The following is a 20,069-nucleotide window of genomic DNA, read 5'->3' as shown; positions in this document are numbered from 1 at the left end:
TTCGTTGTACACTATGTTCTGAGATTTATCCATGCTGAATGTGGCTCGCTATGGCTTACTAATGCTTGCTCGTGTGCAGTGGTGGCCTGCTGCATGAATGTACCACAATTTATTTATCTGTTCCCCTGTTGATGAACATTTTTTTCCATTTTTATTGCTAACACAAAAAGATGCTGTTTTATGCATTCTTGTTTGTTCTTATTTTCTTAGCCATATGTGCAAGAGTTTTTCTTACTAATATACTCTGGAACATAGTTACTAAGACATAGGGTGGATGCCATCCCCCCTACCAAAGTATTTATCCCAAATTATGCTACACCTGTTGTCACACATCTTCATCAAAAGTTAGCAGTTTCAGAATTTTTTCTTTTTTTTTTTAATTGAAGTATAATTAACAAACAATATTATACTAGATTCAGGTGTACAACATATTGATTCAACAATCCTATACATTACTCAATGCTTGGTAGTGTCAGACTTTTAAAGTTTTGCCAGGCTAGCTATTGAATTGTCTGGAGGGCCCTGTTAATAGTGCCTTAGCCCCTGAGAACTGATTGGGTAGGTCTGGTTTGGTCATCTTATAAAGGGTCCTAGGAATCTGTATTTAATAAATCTCTGGTTGGTTTTGATGCTTAGCCAGGTCTGAAACCACGAGACTAGACTGACCTCTAAGACCCCATAGAGTGTGACTATTTCCAGATCCTCTGTTGTCTTTCATTGCCCACAGTGATGCCACCATCTTGGTCTCGGGAGTCTTTTTCCACAGAGTTCTTTGCATTTCCATTTCTCCTTCCTTTCCACTTCTCTAGCCAGCACATGAGCCCTGAATCAGGCCCCTATTACTCTCTGCCAAGATTAGAAATGACATAGAAAGTGGTTACATACATAGACTCGGGACTGAGTCTGGGTTCAAAAACTGGCTCTGCCACTTACTAGCAGTTCAGGCTTCAGAAAGTTGCCCTTCTGAGTCTCTGTGTCTTCAGCTGTAAAATAAGAATGATAATAAGCATACCTACCACATGGGAAATCACACACACACACATATATATAAGATTAAAAGGAGTAACATATATAAAGGTTTTAAAATGGTGCCTGAGACAAGGTAAGCACTGAAGCAATGTTATTTATGACTCTGACTGTCCTTGCTGCTGTCGTCTTTGTTCCCACAACAGCCTCCTGCAGGGGTATGGGGAATTGGAAAGAAAGAAGACCTCACTGACGACCTCTCTTCGACTTCAATTCTCTTTATGCTGGAGCGCTCAAATAATCTTCTACCAGCAGCATTTCATCATATTCTCCACTCTTCAAGAATGTGCAATGAGGGGCGCCTGGGTGGTTCAGTCAGTCAAGCGTTGACTCTTGATTTCAGCTCAGGTCATGATCTCAGGGTCGTGAGATGGAGCCCGACAACGGGCTCTGTGCTTGGTGGGCATGGAGTCTTCTGGAGATCCTCCCCTTCCTTCTCCCTCTGCCCCGCCCCCTCGGCCCCTCCCCTTCCCTTCCTCTCTAGAAAACAAAAAAGGAAAAAAAAAAGATGTGCAGTGGTCCCTTTTGCATGTTTTGAGGAAATAACTCCTCAAACAATAATGGAAATGTCAGTGGTAGGAAGGGTTCATTACATTTGAGAAAAGCAGTTTTCCCTTTTCTTTTTCAACTGTAGCTTGTCTCAACAATAGTTAAAAAGTGTCTTATGGTAATTGTATTAGCCAAGACTGTGGTTCAGCTGCTTTAACAGAGACCAAGTCACGGTGTTTTAAACAAGCTAGAAGTTTATTTCTCTCTACTTAACACCAAGCTTCTAGACAACATGGAAGGTCAAGTGGCTGCATTTCATGAAGTCAGACCCTGGTACCATCCCTGTTGTTTCTACACCATTCTTTAGAGCAGAGGTCAGCAAACTTTTTTTTGTAAAGGGCCAGATAGTAAATATTTTAGGCTCCTGTGGGCCATATGGTCTCTGTTACAACTACTCAACCCTGCTGTAGGAGCACAGAAGCAGCCATAGGGAGTACATAAATGAATTAGAATATAGTCCCTAGCTGGACTGCCATGTTCCTAGCTAAAACTTGAGGGGTTTTACTACTAAGAAGGAAAAGAATGGAATATCCATTGAAGGTCTGTTAGGCATCTCTGCCACAGCACTTGGGAATCAGATTGGAATAATGACAGAAAGATTATCTCCCAAAGATCCTTTGAGTTTTGTCTTCTTGTCAATGCCAAAAATGAGATCTATGATCCTCAGTGACTATAAAATAAATCGCTTTTGCTGTCCATGAGACAGACGTGATGGTTGCAGAACTGAGGGGGCAAAGGTTATTGGTCATCCAACTGGCAACTATCCCTATAGAATGTAGCCAGTGTTGTCAAGCCATTTGGTAGAAAATTGTCATTTAATCCTAAAAGTAGGTGTCAAAAATAACTTCAGAAGCAAAGTACTTTTTGCTCTTAGTTTTAATCTTCCACTCGTGCCATTTTTTTTTTAATTAAAAAAATGCTGATATCTGGTAAACCTTAGCATAATCCAACAAGACTTATCTAAATTTTGAGGCTGGCTACCCAACTCTCAGCCCCAAATTTTTAGATCATGCTGAAAGAAGAAGCAAGGGTGAAAGGAGGATGTCAGATGCTCAGTGAACCTGTTCTTCTGATCAGAAAAATAAGAGCTTTCTAATAGACTCAACTATAAGCTTTCAATCTGACAAGAAGTGAAGACCTTTTTTTTTTTTTTTTTAAACTAGGCACATTGCTAGCCTGAAAAACCTGAGGTCTTGTTGGTAAGGGGAAGGACAAATTAGTTATCAGAGGGACAACTGACTGTATTTACCATGTCCAATTCAATTGTTGAGTTTGCAACAGACTTCTTGAGCACCTGTTCTGTGCGGGGTACTGTACTGAGCCCTAGGAGAGCAAAACCTAACAATATAGAACATTCGTCCTTGAGGAGTTCATAGTCTAGAAGGGGAAACAGATTAGCAAACACATCATCACCATGTAGTGTGATGTCAGTAGAGTGTATAAAGGACAGAAAGAGTTAAAGCAGGGAGTAGTTGATCCTGACTTTGGGAGGGTGAGAAAAGAGGCCAGAGAAGCATTAGCAGAAACACTGAAAGGAGAATGGCCACCTTCTTCCCTGAGAAGAGACCCTGGCTGTGAACAGAGTAGCATCCCATCCAGCCATATCAGGCCTGTGGTATGAGAATGCTAGAACAGTCACATTAACATGTGCCAGTGTGCATGCACGCCTGTGTGTGAACGCTTGCACAGGTTCACGGCAGCACCGGGAGCAACACCATGTCCTCGCAGGAGTCTGAGCTTTGCTGCCTGCAGCTGGTATCCTGCATTTCTCCCCACCATGGTGCAAGGGCTTCTCCCAATCCCAAGGACCATTTTCACCAGGCCTACCTTGTGGAAAAACAGGATTTGCCTATCAAAATCTGCTTGGGATATGTATGTTCATTTCTCTAATTTAGTGCTCACTTGGGAAGAAGTAAAATGAAATGCATTTCTTAGGGTGTGAGGGAATGCATGCCAGAAAGCTCCCTTTGTATTTCTCAAATTGAAACGGTTTTGCTCATTGCAATATTTATTTTTTGTTTACCCGGAAGGCTGCAGGTGTTTGCATCCCCGGCTTAGACACCGTGGGCCCAACCAGCATTAAAAGCCAGAACTGGAAGGCGGGGAGAGCATCGGAACACGGGCGGCTGACAGGCTGTCGCGGCAGCTGGAAGCTGGGGAACAGATAACGACATCATTGTCTCTCATCCGGTTCCCACGCGGACTTGCTTAAATGTCACTTCCACTGCCGGGTCTCATGGTGGCCTTCCCAGGAAACCTCAACCTGTGCTCAGACACCAGGAGAGCCGCACCGGGAGCCCCACCTGGAGCCCCACCTGGAGCCGCACCGGGAGCCGCACCGGGAGCCCCACCTGGACCCCCACTGGGAGCCCCACCGGGAGCCCCACAAGGAGCCGCACAAGGAGCCCCAGCTGGAGCCCCACCGGGAGCCCCACCTGGAGCCCCACTGGGAGCCGCACCGGGAGCCCCACAAGGAGCCCCACCTGGAGCCCCACCTGGAGCCCCACCTGGAGCCGCACCGGGAGCCGCACCGGGAGCCCCACCTGGACCCCCACTGGGAGCCCCACCGGGAGCCCCACAAGGAGCCGCACCGGGAGCCCCACAAGGAGCCCCACCTGGAGCCCCACAAGGAGCCCCACCTGGAGCCCCACCGGGAGCCCCACCTGGAGCCGCACCGGGAGCCCCACAAGGAGCCCCACCTGGAGCCCCACAAGGAGCCCCACCTAGAGCCCCACCGGGAGCCCCACCTGGAGCCGCACCGGGAGCTGCACCGAGAGCCCCACCGGGAGCCGCACTGGGAGCCCCACCCGGAGCCTCACCCGGAGCCTCACCCGGAGCCCCACCCGGAGCCCCACCTGGAGCCTCACCCGGAGCCGCACCCGGAGCCGCACCTGGAACCGCACCGGGAGCCCCACCTGGAGCCTCACCCGGAGCCCCACCCAGGAGCCCCACCCGGAGCCGCACCCGGAGCCGCACCTGGAACCGCACCGGGAGCCGCACCTCTGCCCGCCCCGCGCCCCTGGGTCAGCCTTGCCCGCCAAGTTCCGCGATCAATGCGCAGCGGCCCCCGCTGCTCCCGGGACCGCGAGCCCGCAGCCGCCTGCCCAGCGTCCAGGCCGCGAGTGCTCTGGGCCCGGCTGGCCGCCGGGTTGGCCGCCTTGACGCCGCGTCTTTGCTTCCGAGCTCAGGTGCGAGCGGCGCCTCCCGCCCCGACCCAGGTGCGCTCCGCACAGCGGCGAGCTGCGCCCGCACAGACCTCCCTGCGGGCGGGAGGCTGCTTGGGGCCTCCACGTGGAGGGCGCACGGGAGGAGCTAGAGGGACCCTACCGTGGCCTTCTAAACCGTAGTAGATACGGGCTTTTTTTTTTTTTTTAAGATTTTATTTATTCATGAGAGACACAGAGGGAGGCAGAGACACAGGCAGAGGGAGAAGCAGGCTCCCTGGGGCCTCGATCCCCCCACCCGGATCACCACCCCATCCCAGCCACCCCATCCCTAAGCCGCCCAGGCGCCCCAAAATCGTCTCTCTTCCTTCTCAGAGAAGCCGGCTCCTGTGTGCTGGGCCCACCCTTTGTTTTAGCAGGACTTGGGGGGGGGGCGGGGGGTGGAAAACAACAATTCAAGTTGTGTTAAACCGGATCATGAATAGTATGTTCGTCGTCGAGGGAATAATTATTCAGAATGAGAAGCGGGGCTTTCGCAGTGTGAGGCCCACCAACAGGAAGGAGAAGTTCAGATCTAAGTTAATAGTTGAGCATAGTGAGCCCTCTGCCCCCCACCCCGTTGTTTATAACACTCCAAAGCCTGAATCATCCTATAAATGGTTGTCCTGTGAGAGGTTTCAGCGCATTATTTATCTCACTATTTCCTGTTCCGTGCGATCCTTTTTTTAGTAATCAGACAAAGAAGAAAATCAAAATGCTTGGAGTGACCTAAATATTCTGTCTGTTATAAATGAAGGCAGGTTTCTCTGTAAATAAATAGACCACAAAATATTGTCAAGAAAATCATCAAAAGTGTAAATGTTGGGTTCAGACAGACCCTCTACAGGATCGGAGGGCTTCGTTAGATATTTGGCTACGCAACAATTCTGTAAGGAATAGGCGACTGGTGGCTGGCTGTTCAGAGGTGTGACAAACTCACCTGGCCTTGGGACTTTGCATTTTGGGAAGGGCTGTGGCTAGCAGTGGCGTCCCTGGGCGGCGCTCCCGACAGCTTCATCCTCTATCCCAGGACAGTGTCCCCTATAAGGAAGGTCTGCAGGAAGCTTGGGTGGTGAATGGATGCAATAGAAATGAAATGAAGTAGAGGATGGTTGGGGCACATTCCTTCTGTGGGGGAAGAGAATGGATGCTCTTCTAACTCTGTAAGGTTTTATTTTTCCATCTCCTTGGTGGTAAGGATGGGGCTCTGCTGATGATCTTCAACTACTAACGCTGGGTCTGAACGCTGCAAAATAATTTTTGCAAATATTTAAGGTGATCTCAACTCGCCTTTGGGATCCTACATGATCATATGGCAACCAACTCTCAGAAAGGGGCAAAGAAAATTTAGCTTTCCCCTTTTCTATGACTAGTGCAATATGTTTTATGTGCTCCACACCTTATCACCAGGACAGAGTGGGTGTGGGGTCTAGGTCCAAACTATTAAATATTCAACCCCAAGCAATAATTTCAATAGCTGGTTTATGTATTGTTGCTTGGGATTGAATTTTTTTCCGATTTTCGACTCTTCTTTCCATGCCTCTCTGGTGCAGCTTTGTGGGTGTGTGGAGAGAAGGGTCTGTACAGCCCGTGGTGGCGGGGAGGAAGGGGTCTTTGAATGACAGGCTCAGGTCATTGATCTGTCTGCTAGTTCCTGACAAATGGATATCCCACATCCTCCAAGTCCCCGGGCGCCCTGCTGGTAGACGCGGACTTCTGTGGCTGCTGGGCTTGCGGTCGGCTTGCTTGGCTCCATCTCTGTCCAATGAGTTGGATCCACCTCGATCTTGTGAGCTCTGTACATGCCCTGAAGTCTGTCCCCACGTAGGCCCAGCCTGGGCAGGCCCGTAGGCTGTGACTCCAGGGCTCCTCTGCCCCGACTATGGGGCCCCACAGCTAGGAGTGGTGTCTTGGCACATGCCCTCCTGGGGCGTGGGAACAGCGAGAGGCTCTTCCACACATCTGGTGGCGGGGGCGGGCTAACTCTGGTGCTTCCTTTGCTCGGCCTTGCCTCAGCTCCCGGTTGTCATGAAGGCATCCCATGAGGTGGTCTTCTCTCCCATCCTCACCTGACAAGTGGGGAAAGCCTCTGCTTTTGGCTTCCCTGGGTCTATTGAACACACTTTCTTCTCTCCAGGACTTGGGTCCAGAATGGGGGAGCAGAAGATCCATATCTGCTTCTCATCCCTCGGAAGCCTTCAAGGCCTGAGCGATGAAGGCTATTTGCTTCCTATCCCAGGCATTGACTTCCCCTCTGTTGGCCTGTCCTCCTCCTTCACGGGATGTCATGCCCTACGTTTCCCTGAGTCTGTACTCATGACACAGTGGGTGGAACCCACTGTGGGTTAAGGGAGGAACCTTAACCATTTCTGAAATACTGTCCCCCTTATATCTCTTCCCCCCCCCTTTCACTTCTCTCCTCTGTCGTTGCAGTACTTTTTCTCACCTCAGTAAAACACAGCCAAGTCAATGTTTGAACTGGAGTTTGGGGTTCTTTATAAAGTTTGGCATTAATGAGGGAGAGTGGTTCGAATGATGGCTCCCCAAAAGATACGTGGCATCCTAGAAACTGTGAATGTAACCTTGTGTTTGGGGAAAGGATCTGTTCAGATACAACGAAGCTAAGGAGGTCAAGATAAGATCATTTGGAATTGTCCAGGTGGACAGAGCAGAGAAAACATGGAGAAGAGAAGGCCAGGGGAGGGGAGGGTAGAGGCTTGATTGGAATGAGCGGCCACAAGCCAAGGAATATCCACAGCTGCCAGAAGCTGGAAAAGGCAAGGAATGAGCCCTGCCAACACCTTGATTTCAGACTTCTATAAGAGAATAAATTCCTCTTGTTTTAAAGCCACTGAGTTGATGGTAATTTGTCCCAGCAGCCACAGAAAACTGTTGCGTGAGGTGATGTCAAATTGGTTTCCCCAGCTGTACTCCTTTGATTATGGGTTTCATGAGTGTTCTGTAAATACCATGTGACTGGTTTCTGTGCAATATTTCTCAATTGCTTTCCTATGCTAGGTACCTTTTTTTCCAGAAATAGCTCATTTAATTTGAATATTTATTGAGCACCTACTAGATGCCAAACACTATGCCAGGTGTGCTGGGAGCCAAAGATAAATAAGATGCAGTCCTTTCCCGTCAGGACATTATATCCCCGTGCCTATTAGCATTAGAACATAGTGATATATCCTTTGGTTTACTCTGGAATTGGGATTCCAAATGGGCCTCTTTTTATGCCTCTCTCCCTAGCCAAAAGAATAATTTCTGTAAATATTTGAACCAAGAAATGTCAATGGTTTTCATGCCAGCCCAGTTTTCAATCTTTCTTCCCAGGGTAGTCAAATTAGTCCCTACTTTCTGACACTGACTCCCCAGAATAACAATAATAAGGACAAATATCTCTAGATAATAAGATAACCTGGGAATTAAAGCATGTGCCAGCATTCATTTTGCAGTGATTAGGCTGTGTTGGCTGGACTAGGCCAGATAACAAGTACTAATCAATGTACACATATGCAGATTAGAGGGATTCTGGGACTGTCCATGGGAACCTTCAGAGATCACCAAGATCATTAAGTTCAAACACAGATTCAGTTTCCTTAGCCACATCTTTAATTTATTGAGAGCACGGTGAGGGCTGAGTTTACATGATAAACTGTGTCCTGTTGGATCTCCAGGGTGCACTTGGGATCATAAGACAAGAATTATGGGTGTGGGTATTGGGTGCTCTATGTTAACAAAAGAAAAGAAAGCCAAAAAGCTGACGATCTGGAAGTATGCCAGTGGTTCTATATATATATTTAAAGATAGCAGGAAGCTGAGAATCTAGAACTGAGTCATTGATTCAGGCTTCTCTTGCTTCTAAGAGAGGAAAGATTGCACAACAAAGCAAGCTTTGGAATAAAGTAGATCTGGTTTTAAATCAGGGCTCTGGCATTTCCTATCATACAATTTGAGGCAAGCGATCTCTCTGCTTCTGTTTCCTCATCTGAAAAATTGAGACAGTATTACTTACCTTTCAGGCTTATTAAAAGATTAAAACTAACATTTGTAAAATGCCTAACATGGCACCCGTCACTTACCAGTTAATGAATGGAAACTGTTATTGTTTCCCTTTATTCCTGTTCATCATTTTAGCAGATGCAGCAGGGAATTAGAAATGTCAGAGGAACACCTTTCCTGGCACAGAGAGTAAGGGCCAGTGGAGGAGTACACTCTAAAGAAAAAGAAGATAACAAGGAGAGAGAGATAAGGGCCATTCAGTCACGAGGCAGTGCTGGGCATAGCCAGTGGCCTGGTCTGGGAGTCAGGTCAGCTGCAGATGAGCCCAGCTTCTGCTGCCGAGCTGCTAGGTGACCTATATCCCAGTTTCCTCCCCAGTAAAATGTAGGATTTGAACTTAATTAATATTTCTAAACACCTGTCTGGGAACTAATGCTAGTTCGTAACTAAGTTCTCACAAGTATGAATTGAGCTAAGGAAAAAAAAAACACTCTAGGTAGTTTTTGACAACACTAAATAGATTACCTTCAAAGGATTGTTTTTAATCTGAAATTATGTGTACCCTAATTTTTAAAATGTTTTATTTATTTATTCATGAGAGACAGAGAGAGAGGCAGAGACAGGCCTCCCTGCAGGGAGCCTGATGCAGGACTCGATCCCAGAGCCCTGGGATCACACCCTGAGCTGAAGGCAGATTCTCAACCACTGAACCACCCAGGCATCCCTGCCCTGACTTTTTGATGTTATAATGTCCTTTGTTTTGAGAAATGGTGATAGTATATGGCAACTACATTTTGGCAAAATATAAAAAATGGGCAGCCTCATAAGTGCCCCAAAGTTACTGATGTGTGTGTGTGTGTGTGTGTGTGTGTGTGTGTGTGTTTAAACTTATTGGACCATGAAATCCCCAGACTTGGGAGCCACTGAGCTAGATGATCTCAAGTGCCTCTTAGCTATAAAACCTCTGGCCCTATGAAGTATCACTAATAATATTTTTCTCTTGGTGTGCTTGCTGGAACGAGAACTTGATCCAAGACAACTTATAGGAGGGATTGTGAGCAATTCAGACAGGAATGATTTGAGAAGGGAATGCATCTCCAAAGGGCCCTGGTGGTTGGTAGGCAGTGGGATGGGCCACACAGAGAGGTCCTAAGATCTAGGAACCAGGCATGTCCGTCATGATTGAACTACCATTTGGAGGTGGAGAGAACATGAGATCATCTAACTCAGTGGTTCCCAGGTCTGGGGGCAGGTGGGCTTTGGCCCAATAAGTTAAAAGAAAAACAAACCCCCAAAACATGAACAGTTATAAGGTTGCCCTTTTTAAAACAATTTTTGCCAAGATCTACTTCTCTACTTCCTCAAAAGAAAGGGCATTATAACACCAAAAAGTGAGAAAGGACATGACCTCAGAGTAAAAGACAATCCTTTGAATGTAATCAGGTTAGTGATGTGAAAACCCATAGCTGATGGAAGGAACCCCACGTGGTCCAGAAACAGCACAGTGTCCAGATGACATGTGGACAGGTGATGAAGGAGGGTCCAACCAGAAAGAGGGACGCTGGCTGCTAAGTCTAGAGGAGAGAAGAGCAAGCATCTCAGACAGGCAGCTGGGGCTGTGCCAGCAGGCAGGCCTTGGGCCAGCATCATGGTGTTTGGCAGCTGGAAGTGATCTTTTCATTAAGAATGGAGTTCAGGGCCTTGCCTCTATTCCTGGAGAGGGGCCATTGGATGGATAGATGGATGGATGGATGGATGGATGGATGGCAAGAACAAGGCAGGGGACCACTGCAGGAGAATTTTGGGTAAAACCCTGGTCATTGGGCAAATAAACCAGGCAGAGAGATACAGGCCAAGAACCAGTTATTCAAACTGGGAGACAAGATGAAGTCAGGGAGCAGAACTGGAATACAAGATGCAGGTGGAGCTGAACTTACCCCCTGGGGCTGCTTACTCTGGGGGCCTCAACTCTGCTCAATGTATTCAAACCATCACTGCCCACATTTCATCCCAGATTCTGATATAATTCTCATGGGGTTGGTCCTAGGCTTGGGCATTTTCTTTTTTTTAGAGGCTTCCTCAGGGGACACGAATGTGCAACAAGACCTGGGAGCTTTTGGGTGATTCAAAGCCTCTGTGGAGAGGACAGGATCTCTGCTGATAGGAGAGCGGTGGGGCCTACAGGTGGACAGGCAGTCCCGACAGTGGGGAAAAGTAGCATCAAGGAGAGGAGAGGTGCCGAGCACATAGGCAGGCGTTGCTGCATGGCTGTCTGGACAGGAGCTCAGGGAAAAACTAGTTTGCTGAAAAATTCAGAGCTCTTTGCTATTCACTGGTATGAGCTAACACCCCCGTTGGGGAGCACTGGCTTAGCAAATATAGCTTTGTGTGTGTTAATTGCTTCAGTAGATGTAAGAAGCATGACAGGTATTCACTCAAGCAGAAAGATCAGAAATTTCTCAGATATCTCCCACTCATTTTATTCAAAATTGAAAGGATATTCTCCCGTCAGCTGGGACATTCTGCTCTGCACAGGAAACACAAAGCCTTCATCACCTGCCTGATGGTCTCAAGCTGGAAACCTGAAGAAATGGGCACAGCACTGCTCATTTCTACTGTTTGAAGGCCTATGCTAAATTCTGCTTTAGAACCTTAGAACCAAAGCAGTAAAAAGGGTTGGATGGCCTTATATCCGCCACCCCCCGCCCCCCCCCGCCTTGCTTTGGTAGTTTGCCAAGCAAAAGCAAACACTCATTTAGAAGAGCTTGAGAACCTTTCAATGGAAGCCCTACAAAATGAAATAATAAAAATAATAACAATAGTTGCCAACATTTACTAAGTGCTTACTGTCTTAGTCTGCTTAGGCTGTTATAACAAAATACCAGAGATTGGTTGATTAAGCTACCCAGCGGAAATGTATTGCTCAGAGTCCCGGAGGCGAGAAAAGTCCAAGATCATGCCAGCCCGTTTGGTTTCTGGTGAGAGCTGTCTTATAGACAGCCGCCTTCACTGTGCCCTCGTATGTGGGGAAGACAGAGGGAGGGAGAGAGGGAAAGAACTCAGAACTCTCTTATGTCTCTTCTTATAAGGACTCTAATCCCATCGCATCAGGGCCCCACCCTTATAACCTCATTCAACCTATCACTTCTTGGCCTTTTGGCTAAGATCAAGTGTAGGATGACCTCACTGAACTTTCCCTCCCTATAGGCCCTATCTCCAAATACAGTCACAGTGGGGATTAGGGCTTCAACATAGGAGCTTTGGGGGTACACAATTCAGTCCATGGCACTTACTAGGTGCCAGCATTATTTTGAGAGCTTTGTACGTGTTCTGTAATTTAGTTCTCACAGTCCTATGAGAAAGACACTCTACTTATCCCCATTTTATAGGAAAGGGGATTGACTGATGCTCAGAGCAGTTAAGAAATCTGCCCAAGGTCACATGGCTGAAAGGAATCTCTTTGAAATATGAAGTATACCAAGAAATGGATAGAAGCACTGTGAATACTTTCCCTGATTCTTACAGAGTAAGTCCTCTTGGTTGTGTCAAGTTCCCTGAGGACTCTACACCGCTAATGAGCTCTGACACCCATGATTAGGAGAGCTGTATTGGAAATATTTGAAATTTATGCCCTCTCTTTGCGGTGAACCAAAAGTTCAGTTCAAGTGTACAATCTCACCCTTGTTTGTAATATTGTTCGGTCAATACTACTCCCTTTATGAATTAAGCCAATATTTTTAAGAACCTACAATTACTATCAGGCACTCAGACCTTTTTCTCTTTTCAAAGAGTTTAAGCGAGGAAACCAGACATAGCTATAAGTAATTGCAATGCAAAGTAATGACTGCTGTAAAAAAGTTGTATCCAGGAGTTAAGAAAGAGATGGGAGAGACCACGGGTCACAAAGATCCATCAGAGAAGAGACAGGTTTCAGCTGGAGTCTCAAAGGAAGGATGCCAGTTGCCCAGGGATCCTTGCAGAAAGGGCCTTCCAGGCATGTGCAGAGAGGAGCAGGTTGAGGAGCCATGGCAAGATAGAACTGAAACTCCTATTTGGGAAAGGAGCCAAATCCCAAATCTCGAATCATGCAGGGCTTTCTCTCAATTTCTCAGAAACACTCCTGCTGGAGCTGCTGGCAAACCCTGTAGGACCTTGAGCCTAGGAACAACATGACAAGATTTGGGTTTCTGAAGGATGATAGCAGGACCCCAGAGAAGTGAACCATCAGATTGAAGATGGGACCATTGCTGTAGACGTTACCAGAGATTCTGTGAGCCCGCACTCAAGAGCCAAGTGTGGGGACGGAGAAGCTAGAGTGGCCTCAATATGTACGATCAATATTTAGGAGGTAAATCCAGTGGTACTCAGTGCCATAAAATAAAAACCAAACTTGCTCCCCATTATCTGATTATGTGTAAATAGAACTTCTTGGAAAACACAAAGCAATCTGTTTCCTTACTAACTTATGACACTCTTTAGCTAATTTTCATCATCAAATATTGTTCTATTAGATTGTTGTTCACGTGTAGAGCTCTCCCATTTGCCAATAGGAATTGGCCCTAACCGCTGTACTGGGGAATAGTTTACATTCTACTCTACCTGAGACTCTTTGATGTCTTTCTTCAGACTTTTGTTCATTCTGCTGCTGTTGTAAGCAATAGGTCAGGTGGAAAGAGGTCCACAGCCAGAGTTCTCCTCATCTCTGTCAACACCCTGAGTCTATCTTCATCAGCTCCCTATTTCTCACCTCCTAGATTTCTCTAGCTGCTTCTAGGAATATTCTCTCATTTACTTCTCTGATTTTGGGATCAATAGTTCTCTTAACTCCTTTGTTTGGCTAAGATAACATTGGAAATTTTTATTTTTTTAAAAAATATTATTTATTTATTCATGAGAGACCAGAGAGAGGCAGAGACACAGGCAGAGGGAGAAGCAGGCTCCACGCAGGGACTCGATCCCTGGACCCCGGGGACCACGCCCTGAGCTGAATGAAGGCAGACACTCAACCACTGAACCACCCAGGCGTCCCACATTGGAAATTTTTAAGAGAAACTTTACCTACGAAGAGATTTCTTATCATATGTCACTGAAAAAAGAGCGACTCTAGATTTCCTTATGTAGGACACAGCTTCTAGGTTTTATGTCAAAGCATCTTGACTTCCTGGAGGAATTGCTATGCCACACACTTTCTTAAAAGGCACACAGCCTTGCTTTTTGCGTTGGTTACCAGGAAGCTCAAAGCCAAATTATGCCCTCAGCTGTAACAAATGTCAGTTTATTCTGGTTTCCTCCACCTCCCTTCTCTCTTTGTTGTTTCAGTCCCTTTCCTTTTTTTTTTCTCTTAAAGCTTGGAGTATATCATCTCAAATCCTTTCAGAGGAGTGGGCCATAAGTAAATTCTCATTAATAAATTCTTGTCAGCTGAGCTTGAGATGCCCATGGACTGGCCTGGAGCAACTTCTCAGGTGTCAGTTCCTTGCCCTGCTGTCTGATTTAGTCAGGTGCAATGACAGCATTACCTCTGTCTCAGGGCACAGTCGCTGGAAAAGTCTGAAGCTGTGTGGACGCTGGAGCAGAAAGTTGGCCGTTACCCGGGCAAGTAGATCCTCCGCAGGGCAGCTCCCTGTTGACCTCTCCTCAGTGACCTTCCCACCCCAAAGATGGCTCCTCTGCCCCCTGTTCTGAACCCACAACACTGCTCCGCGTCCTACCTCTCACTTCTGTTCTAAGAGGTCTCTCTAGTTCTTGGCTTGTCTTTTAGACCTGAGGTTATTGGTTTATTCTGGCCCAGTAAATCCTCAAACCTTTTTTGATCAGGCCAACTAGACCTCATACTTCCCCCAGTAAGTGTTCTTACTAATAATAGTTACATCAGGAACCAACACATACTGTGAATTTATCATTTGCCTGGAATTGTGCCAAGTGCTCCCAGTACATTGTGTTATTTAATTCTCACTGAACCCCCCAGGAGTTCAGAAATAGCAACATTCCCAGTTTTGAAGACAATTCTGAGATTTAGAGAGATTCAGTAGCCTATTCAAGGATATATGTAGCCCAGTAAATTCAAATCAAAGCCAGGAATTGAACCAGGCTTAAACCAAGATGGTCTGATTCTTGAGTGCCCACTTGTGAGCCTTGCAGCACCCTGTACCCTCAGGCTCAGTCCATGGGGTGGTCACAGCAAATTCTGATCATCACAGTTTAGTAACCGCTGTAAACCCTCAACTTCCTGGGGGCAGTAACCGGTAAGGGACAGGTGGCTGTCTCCTATGTTTTAAATTACTTTTAATTGTTTTGTCATTTTTGGCTTCAGTACAGATGGGAATTTTTATGCCGTAAATTATCTTGTGCATACTATTTCTGATCATCCTCATGCTTATCGTGAAAGCCCGTTTTTATATTTTTAATATTTTCAGATTACAAAATTAGTAATTGCTTCCAAAAGCGAATTCATTCCTTCAAAGAGTAATGAACAGGACTTGATCTTTGCCTGGAAGAGCGAACAGCCACTCTTCTCCATGTACTACAGGCTTCCTCATTAGAAACGACACATGCAAAGTGTTCAGAAATGAATAATAAAGGACAATATTTGTTACACAGAAAAAAAAAGTCTCGATATCAGTAACTATCACATTTAGAGCATCTCAAATTTCGTTGTTGTCTATCTGGTCTAGCACACCAGGACTGAGTCTCCATATCCTCTGAGAGCAATCTTTAAAGTTAGTAGAAAAAAGAACACCTCACTTGGGCAATAAGAAAAAGATTTCTAGTGTAGGATCTGTATCAGGTTATGTTGTCCTGAGAATATATTATTCTCTCTCTCTCTCTCTCTCTCTCTCTCTCACACACACACACACACACAGAGAAATCTTTGGCTCACAATAGGCAGATACCTCTGAATGGGTTAAAAATAAACACAAGCCCTCAAAAGAAAGGCAGAAACAGTAATGACAGTTTTGAAGTATCCAGTACCTGTTGTGACAGGAATAACAAATTAATTGGGACTATAACGGATTCTTTGTAAAGGTGAAGTAAACACACTTGACTGTATATTTTTCACCATCAGTTAAGTCTCAATTGGTTCTAAAAATAAACAGAAGACATTGAACAGTTTTAATGGATTCTGACACCTAGGTATTATGCTGTCACTCCAGTATAAATGAATCATAACTTTAGACTGCACCTAGGAATTACTACACATTTGGAGAAAATTTATGGTGCACCAAGCTTTGAATCATGATGTGATATCAAAACTAAAGTCAAAAGAGGAAAAAAGCTGGGCATAAATTATTATCCTCAATCCCATATGTATCTTCCAGTGCAACAGGTAAAGGGTTGAGGATTTAGGAATACTGCCAATAATTATCATGGGTGCTGAAACAAATTTATCCTTCTGAAAGTGGTTTATAGTTTTAAAAAAAAAAATCCAGCAGAAGGCCAGTCTTGTACACATGGCAGGAATGTTTCCTGTCTGTTTTGTGTTGGGGTCCCTCTGTTCGGCTAGACTGACCCCTCCTCCTGAGGGCATGAATATTTCTGGAATCTAGGAGTATCTTTCAGGGGTCATACATTTCTATTTCCAATAAAAAGATCATTTATTGAATGGACGACCTTAGTAATTATAATCAGTCAAGCTCATTGTTTCCAGTCACATAGGCAAAACCCGGTACTTCTTGCTCTTCAAATGAGCAACCACAGTTGGTGTGGTCTAGACCCTGCCTCGAAGGCTGGGACTAATCACAGAAGGAAGGCCGCTGGAGGATATGCCATTTTGAGATGAGGAATCTGCAAATGAATAACTTGGTACTTTGAGACGCCAAATGTACCATCAGGAGAGTGTTAAATGTTCGTGTATTTATTTGGTTGAAATATCTAGTTTTAAAGAGAACAATGCCTAAAGATATCAGGTTCCAACATCAGGAGAAATTTTTTTTTTAGGAGAAAATTTTTATGAAGTGCTTCTATTGCATAGTAGAAATTATAATACTGCAGATTTGTACGGTATGTGGCATTTTTCAAAGCATTTTCATCAGTAATACTTTATGCTGTCTTCTGTAAAGCAATGAGGCTGGCATGTTACTCCATTTTACGGATAATGAAATGGAGATAAACAGGTTAACTCAAGCAGCTATTAGAATGCTGGTCTTTGCTTTTGGGACCAGTGTCCTTTCTAGAAGTTTACTTGTTTTACCTTTGGATAAATAGAACAAAATAGAATATTTGCATAGTGCTGCGCATAGTGTTGACAGCACAGGTAGGCTTCTCCCCACTTTACGGAGGAGGAGACTAATGACTGAGAGATAAAGGGCGGTGTGCATGGAGGCACAGCTAGTGGGCTGCTGAACTGAGGAAGACAAACTCTCACTCTTCTCATAATCCTTCTTCACATGCAGTGGCTGTAGAAATCCGGCATATGAAACGGGGCTGCTCTCCTTTGTCCTGTTCAGCCCCCTGCGTTCTCACGGTTCCCAGCCACTCATTAGGTCTGTTGATCTTCTGGAGACACTTACCTTGCAACAGCCGAGACCCTCTAGCCTTGGGAAATGGATGAAGGAAAACCAGAGAAAACCCTCTGCAGCCGGTTTATAAGTTGATTCTCTCTGCTGTTTGCAGAAAGTTGCGGTGAATGTGCTCATCGTGAACTGATAAATCTACCGGGTATCCCACATGTGCCGAAGTATAGGAGACTCAGGGCAGATGTCTCCACGTCCAGTTCCATGTGTCTTTGAGACAGGTGGCTCGTCTGGGTCCAGGCGGGACCCAGGGGACAAGACAAAGACCAGGTGTGGGAAGGAGGGAAAGAGTAGGGTAGGCTGGGGAGGACTGGGGTGGGGGTGGGGGGGTAGAAACAGGCTGGAAAGAGCCATAGTGGCAGCACCGCCCCAACCTAGGCCAGAGGGCCAGGGCCTGGGAGCCTCTGGCCACCACCCTGGCCTTGCACACAGGTTGGCCCGCCACACCTTCCTTGTCTGTGGGCTCTGCTCTTCTCGGCGACCGCGTTACATGCATCCCAGCCCCCCCAGCCCCCCCAGTCTGCGATGTTCACTCTAACTTCTCTGTTTAATCCATCCCTTGTGGCTACTTGTGCCGGTTCAGTTTCGACGCGAGCCTTTCTGCATTGACCTTGTACAGTTATAAATGTTTTAACATCCATAAAAAAAATAAAACCGTGCGCGGCCATAAAGAGCAGCAAACAGAAAACACGGTAAGGAGTGGGAAGATTTGGGGCCGCGCGGCAGAGGCTGCAGAAGGCGGTGTGGGCCCGGCGCATCGCATCCCCGAAGTTTAGCGGCCGGAGCGGGCCACCGCGGCTGGTACAGGGCCTGCTTTAGTGTGACCGCCGGTAAGTGCCAGCCTCACATTTTTATTTCCACCGCAGAGCAGATCATTTCCTTAGGCTCCTTTTTTCCCCCCACCCCGGGAAGGGAGACGGGGCTTTGCAGCGTTTCTAACCCCCAGGAAAACAGACCGCAGTGTTCACAGCCCACCGAGGCTTGGGGAGCTTGGGTTAGGAACCTGGGCTGCGTGCGCTCCAACGCCAGGTGTCCCAGTGCTTTTGTGTCTAAGATTAAAAAACACTGGAGAGGGAAAAACAAAGCTTTTAAAGCTCCATAAAAGGTGGTGAGTTCACTCCTTTCTGTTTCTCGGGGTTATAAACAGGGTTCCAGAAGAGGCTCCCTCTCTGGAGCCCCAGAGACCGAGCGAGCTGTTTAAAGGGGTAGCACCTAAACTTGTCAATTTCGAGAACACCAAATGATCCTGGAGGGTTTTTTTTTATTCCTTTAATCAGCTGTAATTTTCAGCTCTGATGCTGTCTGACAGGCTTCATCTCAACCCCCGTGGAACATTGCTCCTCTGGCTTCTTCGCCGTGAGATACAAATCAGGGGGAGGGGAGCTGAAAAACCCAGCTGACAGCATAAATTGGATGGGACCTCACCAACCTATAGGGGCTGGTGCCACCCGGGGAGGGTGCGAAGGGGAAGGGGCAAGCGGATGCCCCCTTTGGGGAAGAGGGGCACGTGCCAAGACTTTTTACATTTCTTCTTCTTTTTTTCTTCCTTTCTTACCTTCCTTACTCCCTCCCCTCTCTCTCAGGGCTTCTCATCCCTCTTTGGATGATAGGCATGCACACTATGTGTATGTGTGTGCGCACACATATACACATGCACGTGTGCTCACACCTCCACACACCCGGAGACAGACACAGGCACACGTGCACTTCACAGGAGCATTAATATCTTGCACATTGAACGACAACAACAATAGTAGCTAGCGCGTGCGGAGGGCTTTCTGCGTGGCCTCTGTGGTCTGCGCTCTACAACGCATCATCTCAGTTAATCCTCGAGTCGTCACTATGAGGTTCGTTTTACAGACAAGGAAGCTGATAGAAGCCTTGAGTGTGGCTGAAAAAGAGACCAACTCCAGAAATCCATGCCCCCCCCCCCCCCCGCGCCACGTCAAAAATATCCCTGCTTTAAATTAAACTCTCGGTTTTATCTGTAACAGGTAAACCCCCACATACACCAACTTCCAGTAATCGGAATTTGCAAGGAGTCCATGGGGAGGGACTGGTGACCCCTGCAGGGGTTGTGTCTCAGGTATAAGGACCAGAGTTGCTCACACTTAGGTCCAAAAATGCTTCTCCTTTACTGCACCCTCACCTAGGTGAGGCTTGGGCCGGCAGGGGGTAGGGAGTGAGGAGGGTGCAGTGAGATCAAAACTGTGGCCTTGGGTTCAGAGTGTGGGGACATAAGGAGCGCTTTCTCACCAGAAACACCGGTATGAGGGAGGAGATGGCTCTGGGCATTCTTTTCAATCTTGCACCCTGGGAAGGGTCTCCGCAGTGCTTTCTGGACTACCTGCCAGAGAGTAGGAAGGCCTGCTTCCATCAGACTGAGACCCCAGTGCCAGCTTCCACACACATAATGCAAGGCAGCCTTTTCTCTCTGCCTCTTCCCTTAAATAAGGCTTCAAAAGCCTTTCCTGGGAAGGTATCCTAGCCTTAAATATGTAGACACACATGCCCTGAATAACCTCACGGTCATTTTTAGGAATTCTCTTTTGTTTAAATAATTGATTTCAGAAGTGTCATTGCCTTTCTACCTTAGCTTCTTTGTGAAGTAAAATGAAAACCATGAATCCATTCCTTTTGGAAAAGATGATGCAAGGAAATACTAAGATAAAATTAATTTTCATGACCAAACGGTTTTAGGTATATGTGAATAGTATGTTCTGAGTTGATGGAATTTTATCATTGTATAGTTACAGTCCACATTGTATTTCATAGA

Source organism: Vulpes vulpes, chromosome 3 (genome assembly GCF_048418805.1).
Source record: "Vulpes vulpes isolate BD-2025 chromosome 3, VulVul3, whole genome shotgun sequence".
Taxonomy (NCBI): Eukaryota; Metazoa; Chordata; class Mammalia; order Carnivora; family Canidae; genus Vulpes; species Vulpes vulpes.
Note: the sequence above shows the minus strand (reverse complement) of the source record.